General features: G+C 44.2%; 1 long non-coding RNA gene across 1 annotated transcript in view; it reads right to left on the bottom strand.

Moving 5' to 3' along the window:
• LOC144672022 (uncharacterized) overlaps positions 1-24,619 on the bottom strand; it is a 37,854-nt gene extending 13,235 nt beyond the window's left edge. The window contains exons 1-2 of the long non-coding RNA XR_013574057.1: positions 24,101-24,619; positions 2,950-3,153 (exon numbers count right to left, since the gene is read on the bottom strand). This is a non-coding gene — a long non-coding RNA (uncharacterized LOC144672022). The remainder of the gene's footprint in view (positions 1-2,949; positions 3,154-24,100) is intronic.
• Between the last annotated feature and the right edge of the window lie 2,697 nt (positions 24,620-27,316).

The following is a 27,316-nucleotide window of genomic DNA, read 5'->3' as shown; positions in this document are numbered from 1 at the left end:
AGCCGCGGCGGAGGAGCAATAGGGAAATGGCACTGTCAAAGGCCTTTATGCCACAGTTCAGCAAAGGGCTGGCAATTATATAGAACTCTTCGGGCTGTATGGCTCACAGTAAATGCATAGAGTAAATATTACATGTATCACAATTGTATTAAAGCATCTCAGAGCGCAACATGGTCCATTTAGAAACTTTTAACATAATTGTACCTTCTGTAATGGCCATTTTCATATTTTGTAATTTTTTTTAGCTATTTTATGAATAAAGCAAAAAAAAAACAAAATGGTTATAGCAGCAAAGGATGGATTTACCACAGGAAACCTGAGGAACATAATTCTCGGGGAGAAGACAGCTTCAAGTGGGAGCAGGGAAAATCAATGCAGACTCATAATCAGGTTCAGAAACCACATTCACATTACCTTCACCTTCCCTTGTTTACTGTCTCAGTGAACATTCTGTCTTTGTCAATTTACTTCAGCTAATTCCTGGTTTTCTTGGAGAAAATAACAATCTGATCATCTGAGCTGAGCCTGTTTATAACACATATGGTTGAGTTTCACCATCTGTCGAAAGACGGTTTTTGCTCAGATTTTTTTGCATCCAAAAATGGCGTTTCCAGTAAAACTGATTGAATCAGTTTGACATGTCCTTATCTCATTCAGCTGGAAAGAAAGTTTAAGGCTAGTGAGGAAGGTTATAATTTCCTGTTCAGTAAATGCAGTAAATGAGACAATGTTGAACCACAATAGAAGTAGCTGGAAAGACTCAGCAGGTCTGACAGCATCCGCGGAGAGGAATAAAGTCAACGTTTCAAGTCCGTATGACTCTTCATCAGGACTGAGCAAAAATAGAAATGATGTGAAATATAAGCTGTTTGAGGGGGGTGGGAAATGTAGAGATGGATAGAGGGCCAGTGATAGGTGGATGCAAAGAATGGATTGCCAAAGATATCATAGACAAATGGACAAAGGGGTGTTGAGGGTAGTGATATTAGCTAAGAAATGTGCTAGTGGTGACATGAAGGGTAGAAAGCAGGACGAGCAAGTGACAGGTAGCCGTAGTGGCGGTGGGGTGGGGGGAAGGGATCAAAATAGGCTAAATGGTGGAGATAAAACAATGGATTGGAAAACATTTAAAAATAATGGAAATATTTGGGAAAATAAAAAAATATATTTTAAAAATATAAATAATTAGAAAAAGGTTGGATCAGAAAGGGGGTGTGGACGGAGGAGAGAGTTCAGGATCTGAAGTTGTTGAGCTCAATATTAAGTCTGGCAGGCTGTAAGATGCCTAATCGGAAGATGAGGTGCTGTTCCACCAGTTTGCATTGAGCTTCACTAGAACATTGCAGCTGGCCAAAGACATGTGGGCATGAGAGCCGGGGTGTGTATTGAAATGGCAAGCGACAAGGAGGTCTGGATCATGCTTGTGGACAGACCGAAGGTGTTCCACAAAGCGGTCATCCAGTCTGTGTTTGGTCTCTCCAATGTGGAGGAGACTGCATTGGGACCAGCGAATGCAGTAGACTAAATTGAGGGAAGTGCAAGTGAAATGCTGCTTCACTTGAAAGGAGTGTTTTGGCCCTTGGATAGTGAGGAGGGGGTAAGTAATGGGGCAGGTGTTGCACCTTCTGCGGTTGCATGGGAAGGTACGCTGGGAGGGGGTTGATGTGTGTGGAGTAATGGAAGAGTGGATCAGGGTGTCCCGGAGGGAACGATCCCTGCAGAATACCACCGGGGGGAGGGGGGGCGGGGTTGAAGGGAAGCTGTGTTTGGTGGTGTCATCATGATGGAGTTGGCAGAAATGGCGGAGGAAGATCCTTTGAATGTGGAGGCTGGTAGGGTGATAAGTGAGGACAAGGGAACACTATCATGGTTCTGGGAGGGAAAGGAAGGTGTGAGGGCGGATGCGCAGCAGATGGGCCGGACACGGTTGAGGGCCCTGTCAACCACCGTGGGTGGAAAACCTCAGTTAAGGAAGAAGGAAGACACGTCTGTGGAACTGTTTTAGAAAGTGGTATCATCAGAACAGATGTGACGGAGGCGAAGGAACTGAGAAAATAGCATTGAGTCCTTACAGGAAGCAGGGTGTGAGGAGCTGTAGTCGAGGTAGTTGTCTGAGTCGGTCGGCTTGTAATGACTATTGGTGGACAGTCTATCACCAGAAATTGAGACAGAGGTCAAGGAAGGGGAGGGAATTGTCAGTGATGGGCCATGTGAAAATGATGGAGCAGTGGAAATTGGAAGCATAATTAATCAATTTTTCCAGGTCCAGATGAGAGAATGAAGCGGCACCAAAGCAGTCATCCCTGTACCGGAGAAAGAGTTATGGGAGGGGGCTGAGTAGGACTGGAACAAGGAATGTTCTACATACCCCATAAAGAGACAGGCATAACTGGGCCCATGCGGGTACAATGTTGAATATGATTTCTATTTGGATCACGAAAAGTCACAGTGATCATCTGATGTTTTGACCTTTAGCCAAAACCTGAGAATGCTTTCATTAGCTGAGTATTGACTGGGGCAGGGGTTGCGTGCAGCTAAACTCTGTAGGTCGAGGTCACCAAAGTTCTTCAACCTGGTTCCCTGTAATTTCAAAAATGAAAATATCCCCAAAAGACACAGTATGTGTTGTGGTAAAACCCATATCGAGGAAGGTCCAGGGGCCATCCCTGTCTGAACTGTCTGGGATGTGGGAAAACTCTCATTCATCACACTCCATCTGTCTTAACAATGACAAGAATGGTGTCGAACAGGAGTGGGCTGATTCTGGGACTTCACTGTTAAACAGATCACACTTCATTACTCTCTCAGTGCAGACAGTGGCTGGGTATAACCACAGGGAAAATGTGGTTACAACAGACTGTGCAACATAATCTTACTGGGAAAATGCCTTTAAAAATTAAAATTAAGGAAAGAAACAGAATACAGACACAGGAGTTACATTAACCTTACCTTGATCTGCAGGTTCTCTGTTTTCGTGTGGAACGTGTCAGTGCTGTCCTTGTAAACTCATTGCCCCGAATCCCGAAGTTGTTCCTGGTTTCCTTTCAGCGAATCACAGTTTAGTAATTGAAGCTGATCTTTGTAATGTGAGATTTGTGTCACCCCTCGATAGATCTTGCTGTGCCGAAATGACTCTGGCTCAGTCTCCACCCGCTGAGTGGAAGACATTGTTAAATAACACAAAATTAAACCGGTTTAACAACTCCTTGAACACAGTTAATAACGATTTGTTATTAATTACTGTCTCACAGCCAGTTCAATTGGAGGAAATCTCTTCAAGTGAATCGCTACATTTTTATCTGAAACTATGTTAAAAACTGCACCAATTCACTGATGTTTGGACTTTCAGACAAACAGCTAGCAGCCAATGTCTGATGTTTCAATGAAGCTTTACAGATGAACACTTTTAACCATTAACTCAGTGTAAAAGGTAAAGGGCGTGCCGAGAATTCTTAAAATGTATTCAAGAGAAATATTTTCATGTTGTAGCAAGCCCAACAAGAGATTGAGCTGTTCTCGGCTCAGTTTCAGGGATCAAGGCTGGGAAGGGGTATGTAGGAGAACATTTTAGTGGTAACAATCAGAATTCGGTTAGATTCAGCGTAGTTGTGGAAAAGGATGAAGACAAACCAAAAGTAAGGCCAATTTTTACTCAGCTGAGATGTGACATGACAAAAATGGACTGAGAACATCTACTTGAATGGAAATCAGTTTCAAATTTCAGGTAAAAAAACATTCCTCACTTGTTTCAAAACAGGATGGTGATGTTTTTTTAAAACATTGAAGGCTGAGTTGCAGGATTCTAGGATGGTAAAGATCAGGTGATCCGTTCGAGAGGCTGAATTTTGCAAAATATAGCTAAGTAAAAACATATAAAACGCTCTGTAATTTGTTTAGTTGGAGTTAAACAGTGAAGCATGGAAACACAAATAACAATCTTGCTGTTAAATCGATTCAGGCACGTCTCAGCGGTTCTCCTGCACCCGCCTGCTGGGCAAGACAACGCTTACATGGAATGTTGTTCTATGTGTGAGTGAGACACACGGTTCAGTCTTTTCTATTGATCTGCGTTTTCACCACAATGTACAAATATGGCCAGGCCACTCCAACCATTTCATTTGTGTAGTGTTCGGGATGGAGATTATCAATAATGAAATCAGAAAATGCTGGAAAAACTCAGCAGGTCGGCAGCATCTGTGGAGAGAGAAACTGTTACTATTTCGAGTCTGTATGACTCTTCTTCAGAGATTATCAAACCTGTGCCTAGATTTTCTGCACATTAATTTGATTCTACAGGAGAGTTTCACGACCTAGGTGTTCTGCTTGACATTTCTCATTTCTCACTTCACTTTATCAATTGCTAGCTAGAAATGTAAAATCGGATGGGAAGAGTTTCTACAGATATTTTAAAAGGAAAAGAATAAGTAGTGAGTGTTTGTCGTAGAGCGAGTGAGGATGGGGAGTTAATAGTAGTTAGTGAGGAAATGGCGGATGAAATGAGCAAACATTTTGCTTGTCTTCACTTTAGAGGATACAAAAATAACATTCCAGTAATAGCTGTAAATCAGGAGGTGGAAGGGAGAAGAGAACCTGGTGATATTACAATTACTAGGGAAGTGGTACTGAACAAACTGATGGAGCCATGAGCTGACAAGTCCCCAGGTCCTGATGGACTTCACCATAAAGTCTTAAAAGAGATGGCTAATGAGGTAGTAGATGTATTGGTGGGAAGGTTCCATCAGACTGGAAAGTAGCAAATATAACACCTCTATTCATGAAGGGAGGGAGGCAGAAAATAGGAAACTATAGGGAAGGTTGCTTGATGTCTGTCCTGGGGAAGGTGTTAGAATCAATCATTAAAGAGCTTATAGCTGGGCACTTAGAAAAGGTAAAGGTAATCGGAGAGAGTCAGCATGGTTTTGTGAAAGTAAAATCATGTTCAACAAATTTACCATAGAGTTCTTTCAAGGAGTAACATGTGCTGTGGATAAAGGGGAGCTGTACTTGGATTTCTAGAAGGCATTTGATAAGGTGCTACATCAAAGGATATTGCAAAACATAAAAACTAATAGTATACATGGTAACATGTTAGCATGGACAGAAGATTGGCTGGCTAGCTGGCAGAAAACAGAACGTGTACATAAATGGGTCTTTGTCTAGCCAGATGTGATGAGTGGAGTCCTCCAAGAATCTGTGCTCGGACCTCTCACTTTGACAATTTACATCAATGACTTAGTTGAGGGGAGTGAAGGCATGGTAGCTAAATTTGCAGATGTCACAAATATAGGTAGGAAATTATGTTGTGAAAAAGATATAAGGAGTGTGCAAAGACAGATATAGATAAGTTGAATCAGTCAGCAAAAATCTGTCAGATGGAGAATAATGTGGCAAAATGTGAAGTTGTTCACTTTGACAGAAAGGATACAAAAGCAGGATATTACTTAAATGAAGAACAACTGCAGAATTCTGGATCGCAGAGAGATCTAGGTGTTCTTGTACATGAGTCACAAAAAGTTAGTCTGCAGGTACAGCTCATAATCAAGAAGGCTAATGGAATGCCATCCTTTATTATGAGGGGAACAAAAAAGTAAGGATGATATGCTTATTGGTGAGACCACATCTAAAATACTTTGTGCACTTTTGATCTTCTAATTTAAGGAAGCATGTAAATGCATTGGAGGTGTTTCAGAGGAGATTTACTGGATTGATACATCAAATGAGCAGGTCATCTTACGAGGATAGGTTTGGCAGGCTTGGCAAGTTCCCACTGGAGTTTAGAAGAGTGAGGGGTGACTTGATTTAGGTATAGGAGATCCTGAATGGTCTTCACAAGTGGATGTGGAAAAGATTGTTTCCTCTTGTGGGTGAGTCCAGAACTAAGGGCCACTGTATTAGAATTAAGTGTTGCTTTCTTAGGACAGGAATGAGGAGGAATTTATTTTCTCAGTGGGTTGTGCTGCACCTTTCAAAATGGCGTATTTCTGTCCCAAATTCCTATGTTTGTAATTTATAATTCACTTTTGAAGCTCATAATCAACAAAAACTCAATCGGTAATATTAACTGTATAAATATGTTCCATACAGGAACTCCATTATGTTAAAACAGGATTGTTCCTGCAATGTTTGTATGGGGTTTCACAATGTATCAGGGTCTTTCCAGGTGCGTATTGGGTTTCACAGTGTATCGGGATCCTGTCAGATATATGGATTTCCCAGTGTATCAGGATCCCACAAGGTGTGTGTCGGGATTCACAGTGCATCAGGATCCTGCCAAATGTTTTGAGTTTCAAAGTGTATCAGGATCTCGCCAGATGTGCACATGGTTTCACAGTGTATCAGGATCTTGTCAGGTGTATACGGTGTTTCACAGTGTATCAGGATCCCAAAAGGTGTGTGTGGGGTTTCAGTGTATCATGGTCCTGCCAGGTGTGCACGGGGTTTCACAGTGTATCAGGATCTTGCCAGGTGTGTACGGGGTTTCACAGTATATCAGGATCCTGCCAGGTGTGTACAGGGTTTCACAGCGTATCACGATCTTGCCAGGGATGTATGGAGGTTCACAGTGTATCAGGATCCAGTTACGCCCCCACTCCCCCGATCTCGTATAACCCCACCCCAAACCTTCCCTAACCTCCGATCCCCCAGACCCCGCCTTCCAACAACCACCAGCCTGCAACACTACACGCCCCCCACTCCCTTAGCCTCTGATCCCTCCAGCCCTCTCAGCGCCGACCTATATAAACCCCCACCCTAAACTCCAACACACCTAAACCTCCGACCCCCCAACCCCACCACCCGTCCCACCCCCCGACCACCGAACCCCCACCCCGGACCTCCAATCCAGGAGTTACGAATGGTGCTGAACATTGTAAAATCATCCACAAACATCCCCACTTCTGACTTTATGAGGCGGGAAGGTCATTGATGAAACAGCTGATGATGATTGGATCTAGGACAATATCTTGAGGAACTCCTGCAACAATGATGGGGACTGAGATGATTGACCTCGAACAACCACATTTTTCTTTGGGCTAGACATGACTCCAAGGAGTGGAGACATTTCCTCTAATTCCCGTTGACTTCCGTTTTGCTAGGGCTCCTTGATGTCAAACGCGGTTAAATGCTGCCTTGATGTCAAGAGCAGTCACTCTCATCTGACCTGGTGATGTAGCTGTGTGTCCGTTACCATTATTCTTCAAGATGCCGGAGATTTCAGGTTTGGGTGGTGCTGTCAAAGAATCTGTGGCATATTACTGCAGTGCATTCTGTAGAAAGGACACACTGCAGTCATGGTGTACCTGTAATGGAGGGAATGAATTATTAATTTGGTGGATGGCTGTTGAAGAAGTAGATTTGTTTTGTGCTGAATGATGTACATTTCCAACAGTGTCACTGCTGAAAGCTTCCATGATACTGGAGAGTATTCTATCACACACTGGGCTTTGCAGTGTAGAGGCTTTGGGGAGTCAGGAGATTAGCCATGAAAGCCACAGAATGTCCTTCCTCTGGCCTGCTCTCATAACCACAGGATTTATGTGGCTGGAGCAGCTGAATTTCTGGCCAATGGTAGCCTCCAGGATGCTGATGGAAGAGGAGATCTGTGGCCGTAATGCCACTGTATTACAAAGGGAGCTGTGAAGACTCTTGTTGGCCAAGATCATTGCCCAACATGTGCATGACTTGTGTGGTATGAGTAACAAATGTTGTCTGGGTCTTGCTGTAAGCTGACATGAATAACTTCAAAAACTAAGGATTTGTGGATAGAAATTAACACTGCGCAACTATCAGCAAACATACCCACTTCTCACTTTACAGGGAAGGGAATGTCATTGAAGTAGCAGCTGAAGATGGGCCTAGGTCTTGAGGAACTCCTGCAGCAATTTCCTGCGGCTGAAGTTATGCACTGTGAAACCCGTGCACACCTGGAAGGACCCTGAAACTCTGTTAAACCCTCTACACATCTGGTAGGGTCCTGATACGCTGTGAAACACGTGCATATCTGGCAGGATCCTGACACACTGCAAAGCTGCATACACACCTGTCGCAATCCTGATACACTGTGAAACCCCTTACACGCCTGGCAGGATCCTGATACACTGTGATTTTTGTGAACAGGCCATATCTGGGGAATTTTCCACATTGCCAGGTAGATATCAGTGTTGTAACAGCACTGGTACAGCTTGGCTTGGGGTGTGGCTAGTTCTGGAGTACAAGTCTTCAGTTACTATTGCTGGAATGTTGTCAGGGCCTAAAGCCTTTGCAGTATCCAGTGCTTTTAGCTGTTTCCTGAAATCAGTGGAGTGAATCAAATTTGCTTAGGACTGGCACCTCTGATGCTGAGGACCTCTGGAAGAGGCCAGGATGGGTCATCCACTCAGCACTTCTGGCTGAAGATGGCTGCAAATGTTTTAGCCTTGTTTTTTGTGCTGGGCTCCCCCATCATTGAGAATGGGGATATTTGTGGAGCTTGCTCCTTCAGTTATTAGTTTAATTGTCCACCATTCATGACTGGATGTGGCAGGACTGCAGAGGTTAGAGCTGACCCATTGGTTGTTGGATCATTTAGCTCTATCACATGCTACTTCTGCTGTTAGACAAGTAGTCCTGTGTTGTACCTTCACTAGGGTGACACCTCATTTTTAGGTATGCTTGGTGGTGCTCCTGGAATGCCCTCCTGCACCCTTCATTGAACCAGGGTTGATCCCCTGGCTTAATAGTAATGTGAGAGTGGAGATATGCCATGCCATGAAGTTACAGATTGTAGTTGAGTACAGTTCTGCTGCTGGTGATGGATCACAGCGCCTCATGGTTGCCCACTCTTGTGTTGCTGGATGTGTTCGAAATCTATCCCATTTAGCACCAGTTTAACAGCTGTGTTCTTTAGGACTCAAGCAGCTCGGTCTGTAGTTGAGCTACCAAGCCACTCTCGGTGAGGAACATTGAAGTCCCCCACCAAGAGTGCATTCTGTGCCCTTGCCACCCTCAGTACTTCCTCCAAGTGGCGTTCAAGATATAGGAGAGGTGATTCATCAGCGGAAGTGGGGAGGGGGTGGTTGGGGGCGTGGTAATCAGCACGAAGTTTCCTTGCTCACGTTTTACCTGATGCCATGAGCCTTCATGGGGTCCAGGTAATATTGCGGATGCCCAGGTAATTCCCTCCCGACTATATACCCCATATGTATGTTTGAATGTGCCGCCACTTCTGTCCCACCATCAGAGCAGGCCCAAGGACGGTGATGGTGGTGCCTGGTGTATTGTCTGTATGGTCTGACTCCATCAGTAAAACTACATCAGGCTGTTGCTTGATTAGTCTGTGAAACAGCTCTCCTAATTTTGGCCCAAGCCCCCAGATATTACGAAGGAGAACTTTGTAGGACCGACAGGGCTGAGTTTGCCATTGTCCTTTCCAGTACTCAGGCAGATGCCGGGTGGTCCGTCAATTTTCATTCCTTTATAGACTTCGTAGCGGTTTTTAATAACTGAGTGGCTGCTGGGCTGTTTCAAAGGGCATTGCAGTGGGCCTGTGAGTGACATGTAGGGTCAGGACAGCAGATTTAATTATCTAAAGGGCAGTTGTGTACCAGATTGGTTCCATTAAGCTAGCCTTTAATTCCAGATTTTATTGAGTGAACTTACATTCCACCAGCTGTTGTGGTGGGATTTGACCCCCTGTTCCCACAGCATTAACTTGGGCAGATGACTTGTCCAGTTACATTACCACGATGTCCCCACCTCCCCACCCCGGTAAGTAATGCAGAGATTAATGTGTTGAGTCCCTGCTTTCTAACTTACCTCCAATCTCCTGAACTTTGATTACAGGGAGTCAACTGTTTCCCTTTCTATGTCACGTAGCTGGTGGCTGGAGAGAATATACAGATTAGGCAAAATTTTATTAAATGGAGGAATGGTATTGAGGGCCTGAATGGCTACTTCTTGTTCATATGTTCCTACTTTTAAACATGGAATAAATAATGAATTGCAGCATTTTGAATATCTGAAGTTTAACTGGAGTTTCTGGAGAATCACTTCAGCACTGTATGTTATGAAAATACCCTTTAACCAGGTGTCATTGGTGTTTTTTACTTAAGGCTGAGGAATAACTTTTGTGAACTGCACAGACTTCCAGGACAGTGAAGGTCAGTTAATCACTTCAAGGGAGAAAACTTTCTAAAATATAGTTTAGTAAAAGCACACCAAATTCGCCACCCTGTGTTTAGTCACGTTAAACAGTAAATCTCTGAAAATAAATGGTGGTTTTAATTCAGAATTGATCAAACACTCTAAATAAAAGGTTCTCCATTGGGAGATTTTAATCATAAAGATTCTGAAATCGTGCATTTATGATCTTCCCAGAAGTTGTACCAATGAATCTATGAGGTGAAATAATTATGTTGTTTTTTTGTAATGAATATGGAGACAGGCCAGAGCAATGTGCTTTCTGGCATCATTTCGGAACCTCTTCCGCTGTCAGGTGACTTACAGCAATTTACCCACACCTAGCTGGTAGGCAAGACAATACTTGCTTGGAATGTTGTTATTCTGTGTGTGAGCAGACACCGTTCAGTCATTCTAGCTGAGCAACTTTAACCACCGCAAAAAAAAAGATATGGGCTTCCTGCTCCAACCATTTTAGCTGTGCAGTGTTAAAAATCCAACTGTTTAGAACCAAGCCTAGAATTTTTCTTCTGCATTAATCTGATCATGCGGGAGAGTACTAAAACCTCAAAGCTCAATTCTGAAATTTTGTTTCCTTCACTTCTAGCCTCACATTATCATTACACTCCAGCAGTTCAATAATCAACACAGATATTGTCAGAAATCCTAGGCCAGCAAACATGCTCCACAAACAAGTTTTATTGGCTTAAAGCTCCTAAGAGGTCTGCTGGAGATTAAACAGGATCCTGAACCCTATAATGCCAGGTATGTACTTGGCTTCACAATATATCAGGATCCTGTCAGGTGTGTACGTGCCTTCACTGTGCATCAGGATCCTGCCAGATGTGTACAGGGTTTCACAGTGTATCAGATCCAGCATGGGTTTCACTGTGTGCAATCTCAGCTCCAGGACATTGCTGCAGGAGTTCCTCAAGGACAGTGACTTAGGCCTAACCATCTTCACGTGATTCTTCAATGACTTTCCCTTCGCCATAAAGTCAGAAGTGGGGATATTTGCTGATTGTTACACAGTTTTCAGCTCCATCCACAAATCCTCAGATAATGAAGCAATTCAGGCCAGCTTACAACAAGACCCAGACACCATCTAATACTCGTACCACACAAGTCACATAAATGTTGGGCAATGATCTTCTCCAATAAGAGTCTTTGCAGCTCCATTTTTAATTCAATGCAATTCCTTCCAATGATATCACCTTCTATCAACTTCTTGGAGCCATCATTAGCCAGAAAGTTAGCTGCTGCAACCGCATAAATGCTGGAGTTACAAGAGCAGACCAGAGGCTGGGTATTCTGTGGGCTCAGGGCTCATCTCCTGACTCCCCAAAGCTTCTCCACAGCATTGCCCAGTGTGTGATGGAATATTCTCTAGTAGCATAGAAGCTTGCAGCAGTGACACTGAAGAAAATCTACATCACCCATGACAAAACAAATCCACTTCATGAACAGCCTATCCACCAGCTTAACCATTCATTGTCTCCACCACAGAGTGCAGCCATCGTGTGCATCTACAGAATGAACTGCAGTAAAATTCCACAGAATCTTTGACAGCACCATGCAAACCCACACCTACAGCATCCATGTGGGTAACTGCAGCAGATGCACACGTACATTACCATATCCAAGACACAAACTATCCTGACTTAGACATAGATCACCATTCCTTATCATCAATCCTAGAACTGACTATCAGCGTTTTTGGATTGCTTTCATCATCCGGCAGCATGAAAGACATGTCGGCATCACCTTTTCAAGGGCAACTTGGGATGGACAAATGAGCCATAGGTGAAGTCCCTGTGCTGAGGAAATACCCACAATGCTGTTCGGGAGGGAATTCCAGGTATTTGACACAGCGACTGTGAAGGAACAACAAATATTTCCAAGTCAGGAATGTGTGTGACTGAGAAAGGAAATTGCAGGTGAGAGTGATCCCAAGTGTCTGCTGCGGTTGTTTTTGCAAGTGGTACACACTAAGGCCACAGTGCACTGGAGGTGGAAAGAGTCAAGTTGTCAGGGATCAGTTGCCGATCAAGGAAGTTACTTTATCCGGGAGTGTGCTGAGTTTCTCCAGTGTTGTTGAAGCTTCATTTGGCCAGGCAAGTCCCTCAGCACACTGCTGACTTGTGCTTTCTAGATGATGGCAAGATTCCTGGAGACACGAGGTGATATAGTCAATGCTGAATGACCAGCCTTAAACTGGCTGCTGTAGCTACATTAATAAGGTAGCTGGTCCAGGTAAGTTTCTAGTTCTTGCTAAGCCGCAGGGTGTGGCTGATTGATGATTCAGCAATGGCATTGCTATTCAATGTCAATGGGAGGTGGTTAGACTTTTTCTTCTTGAAGATGGTCATTGCTTGGCTCTTGTAGGCATGAATGTGGCAGAGATACAAATTGGGTTAAAGAAGAAAAAGTGTCAGGTAGCAATTACAATTGTGAACCAAGTTGAATACAGAAGTTTCAGAAGGGATATGAAAAAGCAAATACGAGAAGCAAAGAAGGATTATGAAAAAAAGACTGGCAGCTAACAGAAAAGGAAATTCCAAAGTATTCTATAAGCATATAAATAGAAAAAAGGTGGCCAAAGGAGGAGTAGGGCCATTCGGGGCCAAAAAGAGGGGTCACACAAGAGGCAAGAGGCATGGCTGAGGTGTTAAATGAATACTTTGCATCTGTCTTCACTTACAAGGCAGATGCTGCCCAGGCCATAATGACAGAAGATGAAACTCAGTCACTAGAAGGGTTTAAAATTGATAAGGAGGAAGTATTCGATAAGCTGTCGGTACAAAATTGATAAGGCACCGGGGACCGGATGAGATGCATCCAATAACATTGAAGGAAGTGATAGTGGAAATTGCAGAGGCACTGGCAATAATCTTTCAATTTTCGCTGGATTCGGGAGAGGTGCCAGAGGACTGAAGAATTGCAAACATTAAGCCCTTGTTCAAAAAAGGTTGTAAATGTCTGCCTTGCAATTAAAGACTAGTCAGTTTAACTTCAGTGGTCGAGAAACTTCTAGGAACCATTATTCGCATAGGGCGAATAGTTACATGTACAAATGTGGATTCATTCGGAAGCGTCAGCATTGACTTGTTAAATCATTTCTAACTAATTTGCTGCAGTTTGTTGAAGAGGTAGCAGAGATGGTTGATGAGGGCTAGGCCATTGATGTGGTATATATGGGCTTTCAAAAGCTGTTCGATACAATGCCACACAACAGACCTGCGAGGAAAGTTATAGGTCGTGGAATAAAAATGACGGTAGTAACTTGGCTACAAAATTGGCTGAGGGATAGGAAACAGAGAGTAATAGTTTTTGGGTATTTTTCGGTTTGTGAAGCCTTGTGGAGGAGTTCCCCAGGGGTAGGTATTGGTAACCCTTGCTTTTCCTGATATATATATATAAATGATCTAGATCTTGGTGTGCAGGGGACAATTTCAAAATATGCAGATGACACAAAACTTAAGAGAATTGTAAACTGTGAGGAGGACAGTGTAGAACTTCAGAAGGACATTGACAAATTTTTCGAGTGGGCAGATAGGTGGCAGATGAAGTTCAATGCGGAGAAGTGCAAGATGATACACTTTGGTACAAAGGACATGGAGAAACAGTATAAAATAAAGGATAATATTCAAAAGGGTTTGCAGGAGCAGACAGGCCTGGGTGCATATGTACATAAGTCATTAAAGGTGGCAGGACAGGGAGAGAGAGCTGTTTCTAAAGCATACAGTATTCTAGGCTTCATTAATAGGGTGTAGTGTATAAGAGCAGGGAGGTTACGATGAACTTATGTAAGACACTAGTTAGACATCACCTGGAGTATTGTGTACATTTCTGGGCGCCACACTATAGGAAGGATGTGAACGCATTGGAGAGGGTACAGAAGAGGTTTACAAGGATGGTTTCAGGGATGAGACACTCCAGGTTAGGAGGAAAGGTTGAAGACGTTGGGACTGTTTTCCTTGGAGAGAAGGCTAAGAGGAGGCTTGATAGAAGTTTTCAAAATCATGAGGGGTCTGGACAGAGTAGATAGGAACAAACTGTGCCCACTCATAAACAGATCGGGAACCAGAGGGCACAGTTTTGAAGTGTTTTGCTAAATAAGCAAATGCGAGGTGAGAAAACATTTTTTTTAAACACAGCGAGCAGTTAGGGTTTGCAATACACTGCCTGGAAGTGTGGTTGCAGGTTTAATTGAGGCATTAAAAAGGGCATTGGATGAATATCTAAATAGAAACAATGCGCAGGGTTATAGGGAAAAGGCAGGAGATTGGCACGAAGTTAAAATGCTCAGAGAGCCGGTGCAGACACAATGGAGTCGAATGGCCTCCTTCTATGCTTTCTGTGTCCAGGTCTACCATCATGTAGGAATGGACTTTCATTATTTTTGAGGAGTTGCGAAAGGAACACTGAGCAATCATCAGATAATAAATAGGAACAGGAGAAGGCCATTCAGCCAACTGAGCCTGCTCCACCGTTCAATGAAGTGATGGCTGACCTGATTGTGGCCTTAACTCGATTTACCTCCCTGTTCCCCATAATCCTTGATTCCCTTGTCAATCAAAAGTCTGTCTAACTCAGCCTTGAATATATTCGAAGATTCAGCCTCCACTGCTTGCTGGGAAGAGAAGTCCAAATACTAACATTACTCTAAGAGAAGAAATTCCTCCTCATCTGGATCTGAAATGGGAGACCCATTATTTTTTAAACGGTGCCCCCCTAATTCCAGGAGCATAATTCCAGGTTCACCCATGAGAGGTTTTTTTTAATTCTTCCTTTACGGGACCCGGGCATCGCTGGCTGGGCCAACATTTATTGTCCATCCCTATTTGTCATTGAGCAGGTGGTGGTGAGCTGCCTTCCAGAATTTCTGAAGCCCCTGTGGTGTAGGTACAGCCACAGTGCTGTTAGGGAGGGAGTTACAGGATATTGATCCAGTGACAGTCAAGGGAAGGTGATATATTTCCAAGTCAGAGTGGTGAGTGGCTTGGAGGGCAACTTCCAGGTGGTGGTCTTCCCACTATCTGCTGCTCTTGTCCTTCTAGATGGCAGCAGTCGTGGGTTTGGAAGGTGCTGCCTAAGGAGCCTTGGTGTTTGTCTGCAGTGCATCTTGAGGATGTTACACACTGCTGCTACTGTGTGTCGGTGGTGGATGTAGTGATTGTTTGTAGATAGGGTGCCAAACAAATGGTCTGCTTTGTCCAGGATGCTGTCAAGCTTCCTGAGTTTTGTTGGAGCTGCATTCATCCAGGCAAGTGGAGAGTATTCCATCACACTCCTAACTTGTGCCTTGTATATGGTGGACAGTCTTTCGGGAGTCAGGAAGTGAGTTACTCGCCGCAGGATTCTTAGCCTGACCTGTTCTTGTAACCACAGTATTTATATGTCTAGTCCAGTTCAGTTTCTGGTCAATCTTTAACCCAGGATGTAGACAGTGGGGGGTTCAGCGATGGTAATGTCATTGTATATCAAGGGGCGGCGGTTAGATTCGCTCTTGTTGGGGATGGTCATTGCTTGACACTTGTGTGGCGCAAATGTTACTTGCCACTTGTCAGCCCAAGCCTCAATATTGTCCAGGTGTTGCAGTATTTGGACATTTGCTTGCTGCATTTGCTTCAGCGCCTGAGAAGTTACGAAGGTGCTGGACATGTGCAATCATCAGAAATATCCCCACTTCTGAATATATGATGCAAGGAAGGTCATTGATGAAGCAGCTGAAGATGTTTGGGCCTAGGACACTATCCTGAGGAATTCTTGCAGTGAAATCCCGGAAATGCAATAATTGACCTCCAACAACCAGAACCATCTTCCTTTGTGCTAGGCATGACTCCAACCAGCGGAGAGTTTTTCGCCTGATTCCCACTGACTCCAGTTTTGCAGGGGTCCTTGATGCCACACTCAGTCAAATGTGGCCTTGATGTCAAGGGCAGTCATTCTTACTTCACCTCGGCAATTCAGCTCTTTTACCCATGTTTCAACCAAGGCTGTAATGAGGTCAGGAGCTGAATGACCCTGGCGGAAGCCAAATTGAGCGTCAGGGAGCACATTATTGCTAAGCAAGTGCCACTTTATAGCACTGTTGATGACCTCTTCCAACATTGTACTGATGATTGAGAGTAGATATTGGGGCGGTATTTGGCCATGTTGGTTTTGTCCTGCTTTTTGAGTACATGATATAACTGCGCAATTTTCCACATTGCTGGATAGATGCCAATGTTGTAGCTGTGCTGGAACAGCTTGCCTCGGGACGAAGCAAATTCTGGAGCACAAGTCTTCAGTGCCATTGCTTAAATATTGTCAGAGTCCATATCCTTTGCAGTATCCAGTGCCTTCAACCATTTCTTGATGCGATGAGGACTGATTTGAATTGGCTGAAGGCAGGTACCTGTGATGCTGGAGACCTCTGGAGGAGGCTGAGTTGGATCATCCACTCTGCAATTCTGGCTGAAGATTGTTGTGAATACTTCAGCCTTATCTTTTGCACCGATGTGCTGGGCTCCTCCATGATATAAGATGGGGATATTTGTGGAGCCTCCTCCTCCAGTGAGTTGTTTGTTTGTTGACCACCATTCACGACTGGATGTGGCAGAACTTCAGAACTGAGATCTGATCCGTTGGTTGTGGGATCGCTTAGCTTTGTCTACCACTTGTTGTTTATGCTGTTTGGCATGCAAGTGATCCTGTGTTGTAGCTTCACCAGGTTGACACCTCATTTTTAGATATGCCTAGTTTTGCTCCTGGCATGCCCTCCTGCACTTTTCATTGAACCAGGGTTGATCCCTTGGCTTGGTGGTAATGGTAGAGTGGGAGATATGCCTGGCCATGAGCTTACAGGTTGTGACTGAGTAAAATTCTGCTGCTGATAGCTCATCATGGGTGCCCAGTCTTGAGTTGCTAGATTTGTTCCAAATCAGGTAACCATCCACTCAATATCTACCCTATCAAGCTCCCTCAGGAACTTTTAAGCTTCTATAAGATCACCTATCATTCTTCTAAACTCCAATGAGCATTGACCCAAGCTACTCAACCTTTCCTCATAAGGCTTAGCTTTTCATCCCACGAATTCGCCTAGTGAACCTTCTCTGAACTGCTTCTAATGCAAGTTATCATTTCGTAGGTAAGGAGAGCAAAACTGCAGCTGTGATTTGACCAATGTCCTGTAGTTGTAGCAAGGCTTCCCTACTTTTATAGTCCATCCCTTTGCAATAAAAGCCAACATTCCACCTGCCTTCCAAATTAATTGCTGTACCTACATGTTGAGTTTTTGTCATTCATTTACAGAGACATCCATATTCCTCTATATCACAGCATTCTTCAGTCTCCCTTCATTTAAATAACACTCTGCTTTTCTATTCTTCCTGCCAAAGTGGACCTCCACACACATTCCCACATTATACACCATCCTCGAAAATTTTTTCCCACCCACTTTTCCTATCTATAACTCTTTGCAGACTCCTTGTAACCTCCTTTGTAACGTGCTTTCCCAACTACCTTCGTATTGTCAGCAAATTTGGCAACAGCACAGTTAGCCCCGTCATCCAAGTAATTAATATAGATTGTAAATAGTTGCAGCCACAGCACTAATCCCTGTGGCACTCCTCTAGATACTATTGGCCAACCTAATTCTGATCCATTTATCCCGACTCTATTTCCTGTTAGTTAGTCAATCCTCTTTCCATGCTAAAATATCACCCCGAAAACCATGGGCTCTTATGTTCTGCAAGAGCCTTTTATGTGTCATCATATTGGTTGCCTTTGGAAATCCAAATGCACTACATCTACTAGTTCCCCTTTAACCAGTCTGCTTGTTACATCCTCAAAGACCTCTCATAAATTTGTCAGATATGATTTCACTTTCGTAAAACCATGTTGACTCTGCCCCATTGTATTATGATTTTTCAAATGTCCTGCTATTGCCTCCTCCATAATGGATTGTAGCATTTTCCCAATGACAAATATTGAGGTTACATTATGGTTTCCTGCTTTCTGCCTCCATCAGTAGAGCAGTCTCAATCAATGGGTTGGAATCAGATCGCTTTCCTATTAAATCTAGAGTCAGGCAGGGCTGCCCTCTCTCCCCTGTTCAGTTTGGGTGTTGCGTAGAACATTTTGCTGAGTCCATCAGGAAGGATCCGGGCATAAGAGGAGTGATGATCCCAGGCAGTGGAGGCACTCAGGTCAAAGCCTCCCGATACATGGACGATGTCGCTGTCTTCTGCTCGGATCCACTGTCGGTGCGCAGACTGATCAAGATCTGCAACCAGTTCGAACTGGCCTCGGGTGCCAAAGTAAATCGTGGTAAGAGCGAGGCCATGTTCTTTGGGAACTGAGCTGACCGATCTTTGTCCCCTTCATCGTCAGGCCAGAGAGCCTGAAGGTGCTGGGGATACCATTCGGAGGGACGGGGGCATGAGTTAGAAGCTAGATGGAGCGTGAGGCTATGTAGAATGAAAACTGGGCATTTGGGACCGACACTACCTCGCCATTGCGGGAAAAAAGGAAGTCAATGTATTCTGAGACTGCACTACTTATGTTACTATAGAGCAGTTGGATCCACTTGCAGATTACCTCCTCAAACCCCATTTTGGAGAGCACATCCACCATGTAGGTGTGCGATATTCTGTCAAAGACCTTTTCCTGATACAGGCTGAAGAGGCAGGTGTCCACACTGCTGTCCTGCACATAGGCAATCTTATCCTTGAGTAGTGCAAGGCTGTCAGCGATGCCGGGTGCAGCACAGGTCTGGTCAGGGTGGATTACCAACTTCAGAGCAGACTTGACCCAATTGGCGATGGCATGGACAGAATCTTAAAGACCACATTCTACTTCTAATTTCCTCCCTTTCTACCTGTTGCTGGTAGATGAGGGTCATGATGCCTTTACTCATGGATTCTGCCATTCTGCCGGCAAGAAGCATACTCTCGTGCACTTCTAGCAGGAATGGGCTGATTCAGTCCCACAGAGCCAAATTCAACTCAGCCAGAATGCCATCGCTTCTGGGAGTCTTACTCTTCTCGAAGGACTCCAGGGCCTTAGTCAGTTCATCAGGAGTTAGCGGTTTGTCCAGAATCTCCCATGTACTGTCATATAAGACCTCCATTATAGAGGACAGGAAGGACTGGGAGGCCGCACTATCTGTGGGCTTCATGTCATACAATCTGGCATAAAAGTATTTGCTGATCCTCAAAAATGTCATCATTGCGGGTAAGAACCTGGTCATCAGATGTGAGGCCCTCTCGCTGCTGCTGTACCCAGGTCTGGCCCATTCCTCACTCCTGCGTGATGGCGATCACCCGAGCCATCTTTCGCGTTATCTGGAGGTCGTAAATGAATCATGTCCGCAGGGATGCGATGTACAAGCCTCAAGATAAAGGGGGAAAAAACGTGCCAAACATCGCCCTGATCCTGATGGCCACTCTTGTGTGCGGCTGCATAAAGCTTTGTTTCGATCCTCGGTACACAAGCACCAAGTGTCACTATGTGCTGAGGTTCTACCTCTCCCCAGGGTTGCAAAGAATGGGTCTGGCCATGCTGCCGCAGAATGCTCCTCGTAGTTAGACCATGCTGTGCCACCTGCCCCTCATGGAAAAATTTATGTAGAGAAACACCTTTGACCACAAGTCCATCAGGCCATGGTCGGCATGTAACGTCTTAGAGGCCCTGCTGGAAAAAGAGATGGTGGATCCTGTCAGGTGGTTCCCCAAGCAGACTGTCAAAGTCATTTGGCAGAATGCCTCATCGCCAGTACTTTCCAACAAGCACCAAGATGTAGCTTGACTGGTGGTGAGAAAGGCCTTCCGCGTCAGATCTTTCCAACACACCAGGAGTCTCATTCCCTCCGTACGTTGCCTTCGAGGTGGCTGTGGTGGGGATGAGAGCCTTGTTCACCTCCTTGTGGAATGTCCCTTTGCAAAGAAGGTCTGGAGAGAGATGCAGTGGTTTTTGTCGAGGTTCATCCCGAGCAGTGCAGTGACACAGGACTCTGTGCTCTACCGGCTGTTCCCACGAACACACACCGAAACAAACATCAACTGTAGCTGGAGGATCATCAACTCGGTGAAAGACGCCCTTTGGTCTGCCCGAAACTTGTTGGTCTTCCAGAGCAAAGAGTTGTCCCCGACCGAGTGTTGCAGGCTGGCACATTCCAATGTCCAGGGCTATGTACTGAGGGATGCACTAAAGCTTGGGGCTGCCACCGCAAAGGCGCAATGGGGAAAGGTCACTGTCTAAGACCATTTTGCCATTATGAACCGAGGGGCTGGTAATTTTAGAGACCTTTCGAGCTGTACAGCTCACAATGAATGTATGCATTTAATACTAATTGCATTATAATTGTATTGAAGCACCTCAGAGTGCAACATGATCTGTGTCGATAACTCCAATACCATTGCACTGTCTGTAATGACCATATTGAAATGACTGTAGTATTCATTGATTATATTGAAGCACCTGGTGATCCATGTGTTTAAGTTGAAAATGATAGTATTTTTTATGATGGTGATTTAGAAATGTTTTGTAATGTTCTTTTAGATATTTTATGAATAAAATATACTTTTCAAAAAAAAAATACATTGACATCCTTTTTTCATTTGTTATCATTGCAGGTAGGGGGAAAAGGAGGAGGGGTCTGTCCACATCTGCCTTTCTCTGTACCCATGCAGCTCTCTCTGCCCTTTCCCAATCTGTCACTCCTTGCTTAAACCCCCATTCATCCCTCGCTCTCGGCCCTTGTCTCCATCTCTCAGCTCCCTCACCACCCCCTACATCTGTCCCCTTATTATATGCCTAACCTTATATATTTCTCTATTCAGCAGCTCTCGCCTCTCTGTCTCTCCACCTGCATGCTCCCACCTTGGTTATGTCTCACCACATCTCCACATACCTCATTTTGTCTCCCCAATCTGATTTCACCTCCAGTCTGCTCTCCCCAGTTGACTCCGAGTCTGCTTCTCTCTTTGTCCCCATCTATTATCCTGCCATCTGTCTACCCATGCCTGTCTCTCTGGCAGTTTTCCATTTTTGTCTACCCAGTCTGTCTCCATGTTTCTGCCTCTTTCTGTTTCTCACTTTTCTATTTAATCCCATATGTGTGTCTCCTTCTGTCTTCCCCTCCTGATTCCCCGTTCTCTCTCTCTCTCTCTGTCTCCCTCCCTTACTACTGCGTATTATCTCCCCACCATTTATTTCCGCTGCTCTGTCCACCCCATCTTATATTCTAATTGTCCTGCATGCCTACACATTCTGTGTACCTCTTATTTTTGTTTTTCCCTTCTCTGTCTCACCCCCATCTGTCTGCTTGTCAGTTTGCTCCTGTCTCTCCTTGGCTTGCCCCTGTACTCTTTCTACGTTCCCCATCTATGTGCCCATTTGTCTTTGTAAGACTATTGTAAACCAGCCCCACCTCCTGGATTTCCTTTCACCAGTTGGTCTCCCCACCTCAGGTAATGAGATCTATTAGACTGTTAGCCTCTCAACAGAGGAAACCATTCAGTGAAAATGGCTGAAAACAGAAACAACAAAACCATGCTGTCCTTGTGTTGTGTCCAGTTAAGAAGAAGAAGATTAACCCTGGAAATTCAGCCAATTATTTTTATATTACAATGAAGCTGCGATTCCAATAATTGATATTTTACTCCAAGACCTGACCCTGTAGATTGATTGAATGTACTGTCAGTACCCACTGTACAAGACAGTAGGCAGCAAAACATCTACAGAAGTACATCAAAAAATAGTCACAATTTTAGAAACAGACATTGTCACATCCAAAATCTGACTTAAGCAATCTAAGTATTCAAAGGGCTGTAACATGCTCTTTTTATTTCCTGCTGTAAACAAGCACCACCATAATCAGGTGATTGTGTTAAACAAGGGTGCCTAGAATGTCTTGGGACAAATACACCCCTCAGTTTAATAAGAACAACTCTCGGCTGAGTCAGGGAACTGGATCAGGTGATCACCAAGAACCTTTATTCTGATACTCCGTTAAAGAAAAACTTTACTCGTGTTTAAAAGCCATTTTGAAAATGTAACATAATTTGTCATTAAATAAAAACGAGTGTTAAAATAATAAATAACCTTTGAATCCAACTGCAAATGTTAAATGTGAACAACAATGTGAAATTAATAAGAAAATCTAGATTTTGGCTCAGACCTGTCAGAACCTTAATTTTTAATGGTTGAATATGAAAAAGGTATTAATTAATTCAGTGACAATGGCTGGCGCTAAAATAGCAGCATAATAAAGACAATAACTTGTTTTTTTTTATTCGTTCATGGGATGTGTGCATCACTGCCTAGGCCAGGATTTATTGCCCATCCCCAATTGCCCATGTTCAGAGGGCATTTAAGTCTCTACCACATGTAGGCCAGACCATGTAAGGATGGAAGATTTCCTTCCCTAAAGGACATTAGTGAACCAGGTGGATTTTTAGAACAATTGGCAATGGTTTCGGTCGTCATCATCAGACATTCCAGATTTTTCTTGAATTCAAATTTCACCATCTGCCATGGTAGGATTCGAATTGGTTCCCCAGAGCATGATCCTGGGTCTCTAGAATCCAAATACAGTGACAATGCCACAATGCCACCGCCTCGCCAAATCTGGATTGTAAAGGCTGTTAATTTGAGTTGCTGCAGCCAACGTAGACACTGCAAATGGATGGGTGGATTCTCAGCCCCGGGGTTTTCTGACCATTAACCTCGGAAACTAAATACAGTGATTTACTGATGCACTACCAGTGGAAAAGACTCATAAACATTGACACAGATAAAATAATTAGTTTCAACACACAAGAAAGGGCTGCTTCAGTGGCCCCATCTATTAAAAACAGAAAATAGGAGGAGTAGGTCATGATTCAGCCCTTCGAACCTGCTCCATTATTGAATATGATTATGGATGATCCTCTATCTTAACGCCATAATCCCCCTCTCTCCCCTGGCCCCTTGAGGCTTTTAGAGTCTAGAAATCTATCTATTTCCTTCTTCACTATATTCAGTCACTTGGCCTCCACCCCCTCTGTGGTAGAGAATTCCACAGGTTCACCACCCTCTGATTGAAGAAGTTTCTCCTCATCTCAGTCCTAAATAGCCTGAGATTGTGACCCTTTGTTCTAGACATCGCAGCTAGAGGAAACATCATCCCTGCATGCAGTCTGTCCAGCCCTGTCAGAGTTTTATACGTTTCAATGACATGCCCTCTCATTCTTCTAAACTCCAGTGAATACAAGCCTTGTCAACCCAATCTTTCCTCATACTACAATCCTGCTATCCCAGAAATCAGTCTGGTGAACTTCTGTTGCACTCCCTCTGTTGCAAGTATATGTTTTCTTAGGTAAGGAGAGCAAAACTGTACACAATGCTCCAGGTGTGGTCTCACCAAGGCCCTATATAGCTGCATTAAGACACCCTTGCTCCTGTACGGAAGTCTTCTTGCAATGAAGGTCCACATACCATTTGCTGCCTGAACTGCTTGCTGCACCTGCATTCTTGCTTGGTGTACAAGGACACCCAGGTTCCCTTGTACATCAGCACTTCCAATCTATCACCATTTATATAATACTCTGCTATTCTGTTTTCCCTACGTGGATAACTTCACACTTAGCCACAGTATATTGCACCTGTCATGTACTTGTCCACTCACTCAACTTGTATAAATCGTCTTGAAGCCTCTTAACATCCTCCTCACTACTCACATTCCCTCCTAGTTTAGTGTCGTCAGCAAACTTGGAAATGGTAGGTTTGGTTCCCTCATTCAAATCATTTATATATAGTGTGCATAGCTGGGGCCCAAGCACCGATCCCAGCAGTGCCCCACTAGTCACGGCCTGCCATTCTGAAAAAGGCCAATTTATTCCTACTCTCTGTTAACCAATCCTCAATCCATGCCAATATTTTACCCCCAGTCCAATCTGCTTTAATTTTGCACACTAACCTCTTACATGGGACTTCATCAAAAGCATTCTGAAAATCCAAATACACCACATCCACTGGATTTTCCTTGTCTATTCTGATAGTAACGTCTTCAACAAAACTCCAGCAGGTTTGTCAAACATGATTTCTCTTTCATAAATCCATCGGTGGAATGCTCTCTGCTCATCGCCCTCCCCCGGGTTGCTTGCTGCCCGGTCCCGCTGGCCCCGCTCTCCCCCGGGTTGTGCACTCGACGTCCCGATGGTGCCCTCCTCCCCCGGGCTGTTTTCTCCATTTTCACTACTGAAAGCTAAAGTTAGCCATTTTCTTTCCGAATTGCAGATTGAACCCGGATCAACCTCTCGATTAATATATCAGAAAAATACAATATATTCATACCATAAGAATATTGTAAGTTATCTATATTGATTTTAATACTAAATATTGAAGATCTGACTTTCTCATTCTTATTCAGAAGCACTGGGTGGACGTCACTGAAAATGCACTGATTAACAGCAGGGATCAGCACCGCGCCTGCGCAGCGTGTGAAGTCGGTAACAGTGCGGCCCTTGTGGTCATGGGAACGAATCGGAGATTGGCGCAGGCGCACTGGGAGAAAATGTTGCTCTTTTCTGGCTCTTCTATGCGGTCAGGTGGCGCCGACACGAGCTGTGGACGGGCTTTAACGCCTCGTCGCGTGCAAAGTCGTTTTAACTGTCGAATCACGTGAACACGAACTGTCCCCGCTGCCGGGTTAGAGTGGGTGTGTCATTGAATATATTGAAGCACCTGGTGATCCTTGTGTAAAAGTTGAATCTGATAGTACTTTTTGTGATGGCGATTTAGAAATGTTTTGTAATGTTCTTCCAGATATTTTATGAATGAAGTATTTTTTAAAAACCCTCTAAATCTCCTGCCCCTTAACTTAAATCTATGCGCCTATGGTTACTGACCCCTCCGCTAAAGGGAAAAGTTTCTTCCTATCGACACTATCTACGCCCCTCATAATTTTGAACAGGTCCCCCCTCAGTCTTCTCTGCTTGAAGGAAAACAGCCTTTGCCTATACAGTCTCTCTTCATAGTTGAAACGCCCCAGCCCAGGCAACATCCTGGTGAATCTCCACTGCACCTTCTCTTCTGCAATCACATCCTTCCTACAGTACAGAGACCTGAACTGCACACAGTACTCCAGATGTAGCCTAACTAACGTTTTACACAGCTCCATCATAACATTCCTGCTCCTGTATTCAATGCCTCGACTAATAAAGGCCAGTATCCCATATGCCTTCTTAATGACCTCATCTACCTGTTCTGCTGCCTTCATGGATCTATGGACATGCACACCAAAGTCCCTCTGATCCTCTATGCTTCCTAGGATCCTACCATTCATCGTGTACTCCCTTTGCTTATTAATCCTCCCAAAATGCAGCATCTCACAATTTTCAGGATTAAATTCCATTTGTCACTGTTCTGCCCATCTGACCAGCCGTCTACATCGTCCTGTAGTCTAGGGCTTTATCACTCGCTATTTACCACACCACCAATTTCCATGTCATCTGTGAACTGACGGATCATACCTCCTACATTCATGTCTAGATCATTAATGTACACTACAAACATGAAAGAACCCAGCACTGAACCCTGCGGTATGCCAGTGGACACAGGCTTCCAGTCACAAAAACAACGTTACGACATCCCCCTCTGCCACCTGCCGCTAAGCCAATTTTGCATACAATTTGCCAAATTGCCCTGGTTCCCATGGGCTCTTAGCTTCTTGACCAGTCTCCCATACAAGACCTTGTCAAATGCCTTACTGAAGTGCATGTAAACTACATCAACTGCACTACCCTCATCTACACACCTAGTCACCTCTTTGGAAAATTCAATCCAATTTGTTAGACATGATCTTCCCTCTGACAAAACCATGCTGACTATCCTTGATTAATACTTGCCTCTCCAAGTGGAGATTAATTCTGTCTCTCAGAATTGTTTCCTACCACTGATGTTAGACTCAATGGCCAATACTTCCCTCTTTTATCCCTACCAGCCTTCTTGAATCAGCTTTGAGTGCCAGCCTTGATTTTTGTGCTAAAGCCCTGGAATGGGACTTGAACTCGAAACTTTCTGACTCAAAGCCAGAGGGCTACCAACTGAGCCATGGCTAACACTGCAATGGGTTCTTGGTACACATTCCTCAATGTTTAATGTCCAATAGTGAAACTTTGCTGCTTATTATACCAAACTGTGAAGAAAAGGAGGCAGAATGAATGCAAAATAAAACAGAAGCAATGTAAACATATACCCAGGTCCAGCAATATCTATAAAATAGCTTCAATACAAGATAGTTGAATCACAAGCAAAGTAAACGAAACAACAATCGATCTTCCTTCTGCTTAAACGCTGACAATCCTGCTCACAATCTATTCACTAGACCTGCAGTGGTTCAGATTGCAGCTCCCTATGCAGCTTCTATCCATTTATTACAGTGTAGTTTCCATGGTTCACTTTCATTACTTGTCACTTTTAAAGAAGGCAGAAGAATTTCACATATCAACGTCTTTATTCAATACTCTCCAGTCCACATGTCGTTCCAGCGGTTTAAAAAATCCCTCTTCAGTGTGCAAGTGAAAGGAATATAAACAGGGCAGGATCTGCATTAAATACATTGGCCCACATCTTCCAATAAGTGTCACTGCTGAGCACATTGACACTGCCAGTGAAGATTTCTGCACCTCAACACTTTTACAGCTTTTCAGCCGAGAGTTCTGATCCAACTGAAGCCTCTCGAGGGGAAAGTCATTTGGTCTAAGAAGAAATTGAAAGGAGGACCTTTTTCAAAACAGTAGCTGCCATTTTCAGTTCAGTTTTTAAAGGCCTAAGTCTTTCAATAACTGAGTAAGTGAATGGGGGTGGGCAGTCAGGAGGTGTTTTGGGGGTTATTCAGCTGCTCCGAGGGGTAGTCAGGTCATTGGCGGAGTCTAGTGGTAGTGGGGTGTAGTCGCGGGGGTAGAGGGCGTTTGGTGGGAGGTTGAGAGGTCTCGTCGGGTTGAGGGATGATCGGGTGGTCTGGGGGGTGCGTTATTTGGATCAAATCGGTAATCAGGTCAGCTTGGATGGCTGATTGGTGTATGTTTGCGAGAGGAATTGGTTGCGATTTTCAGTTGAGTGACGCTGGCTAATCACTGAGTTAGTCCAAGTATTAAACTGTTCAACATTTTCAGGGTAAGTATTGTTATGA

This window comes from Cetorhinus maximus, chromosome 35 (genome assembly GCF_964194155.1).
Source record: "Cetorhinus maximus chromosome 35, sCetMax3.hap1.1, whole genome shotgun sequence".
NCBI lineage: Eukaryota > Metazoa > Chordata > Chondrichthyes > Lamniformes > Cetorhinidae > Cetorhinus > Cetorhinus maximus.
The sequence above is the reverse complement of the archived record's forward strand: the minus strand, read 5'-3'. Positions and strand labels throughout refer to the sequence as shown.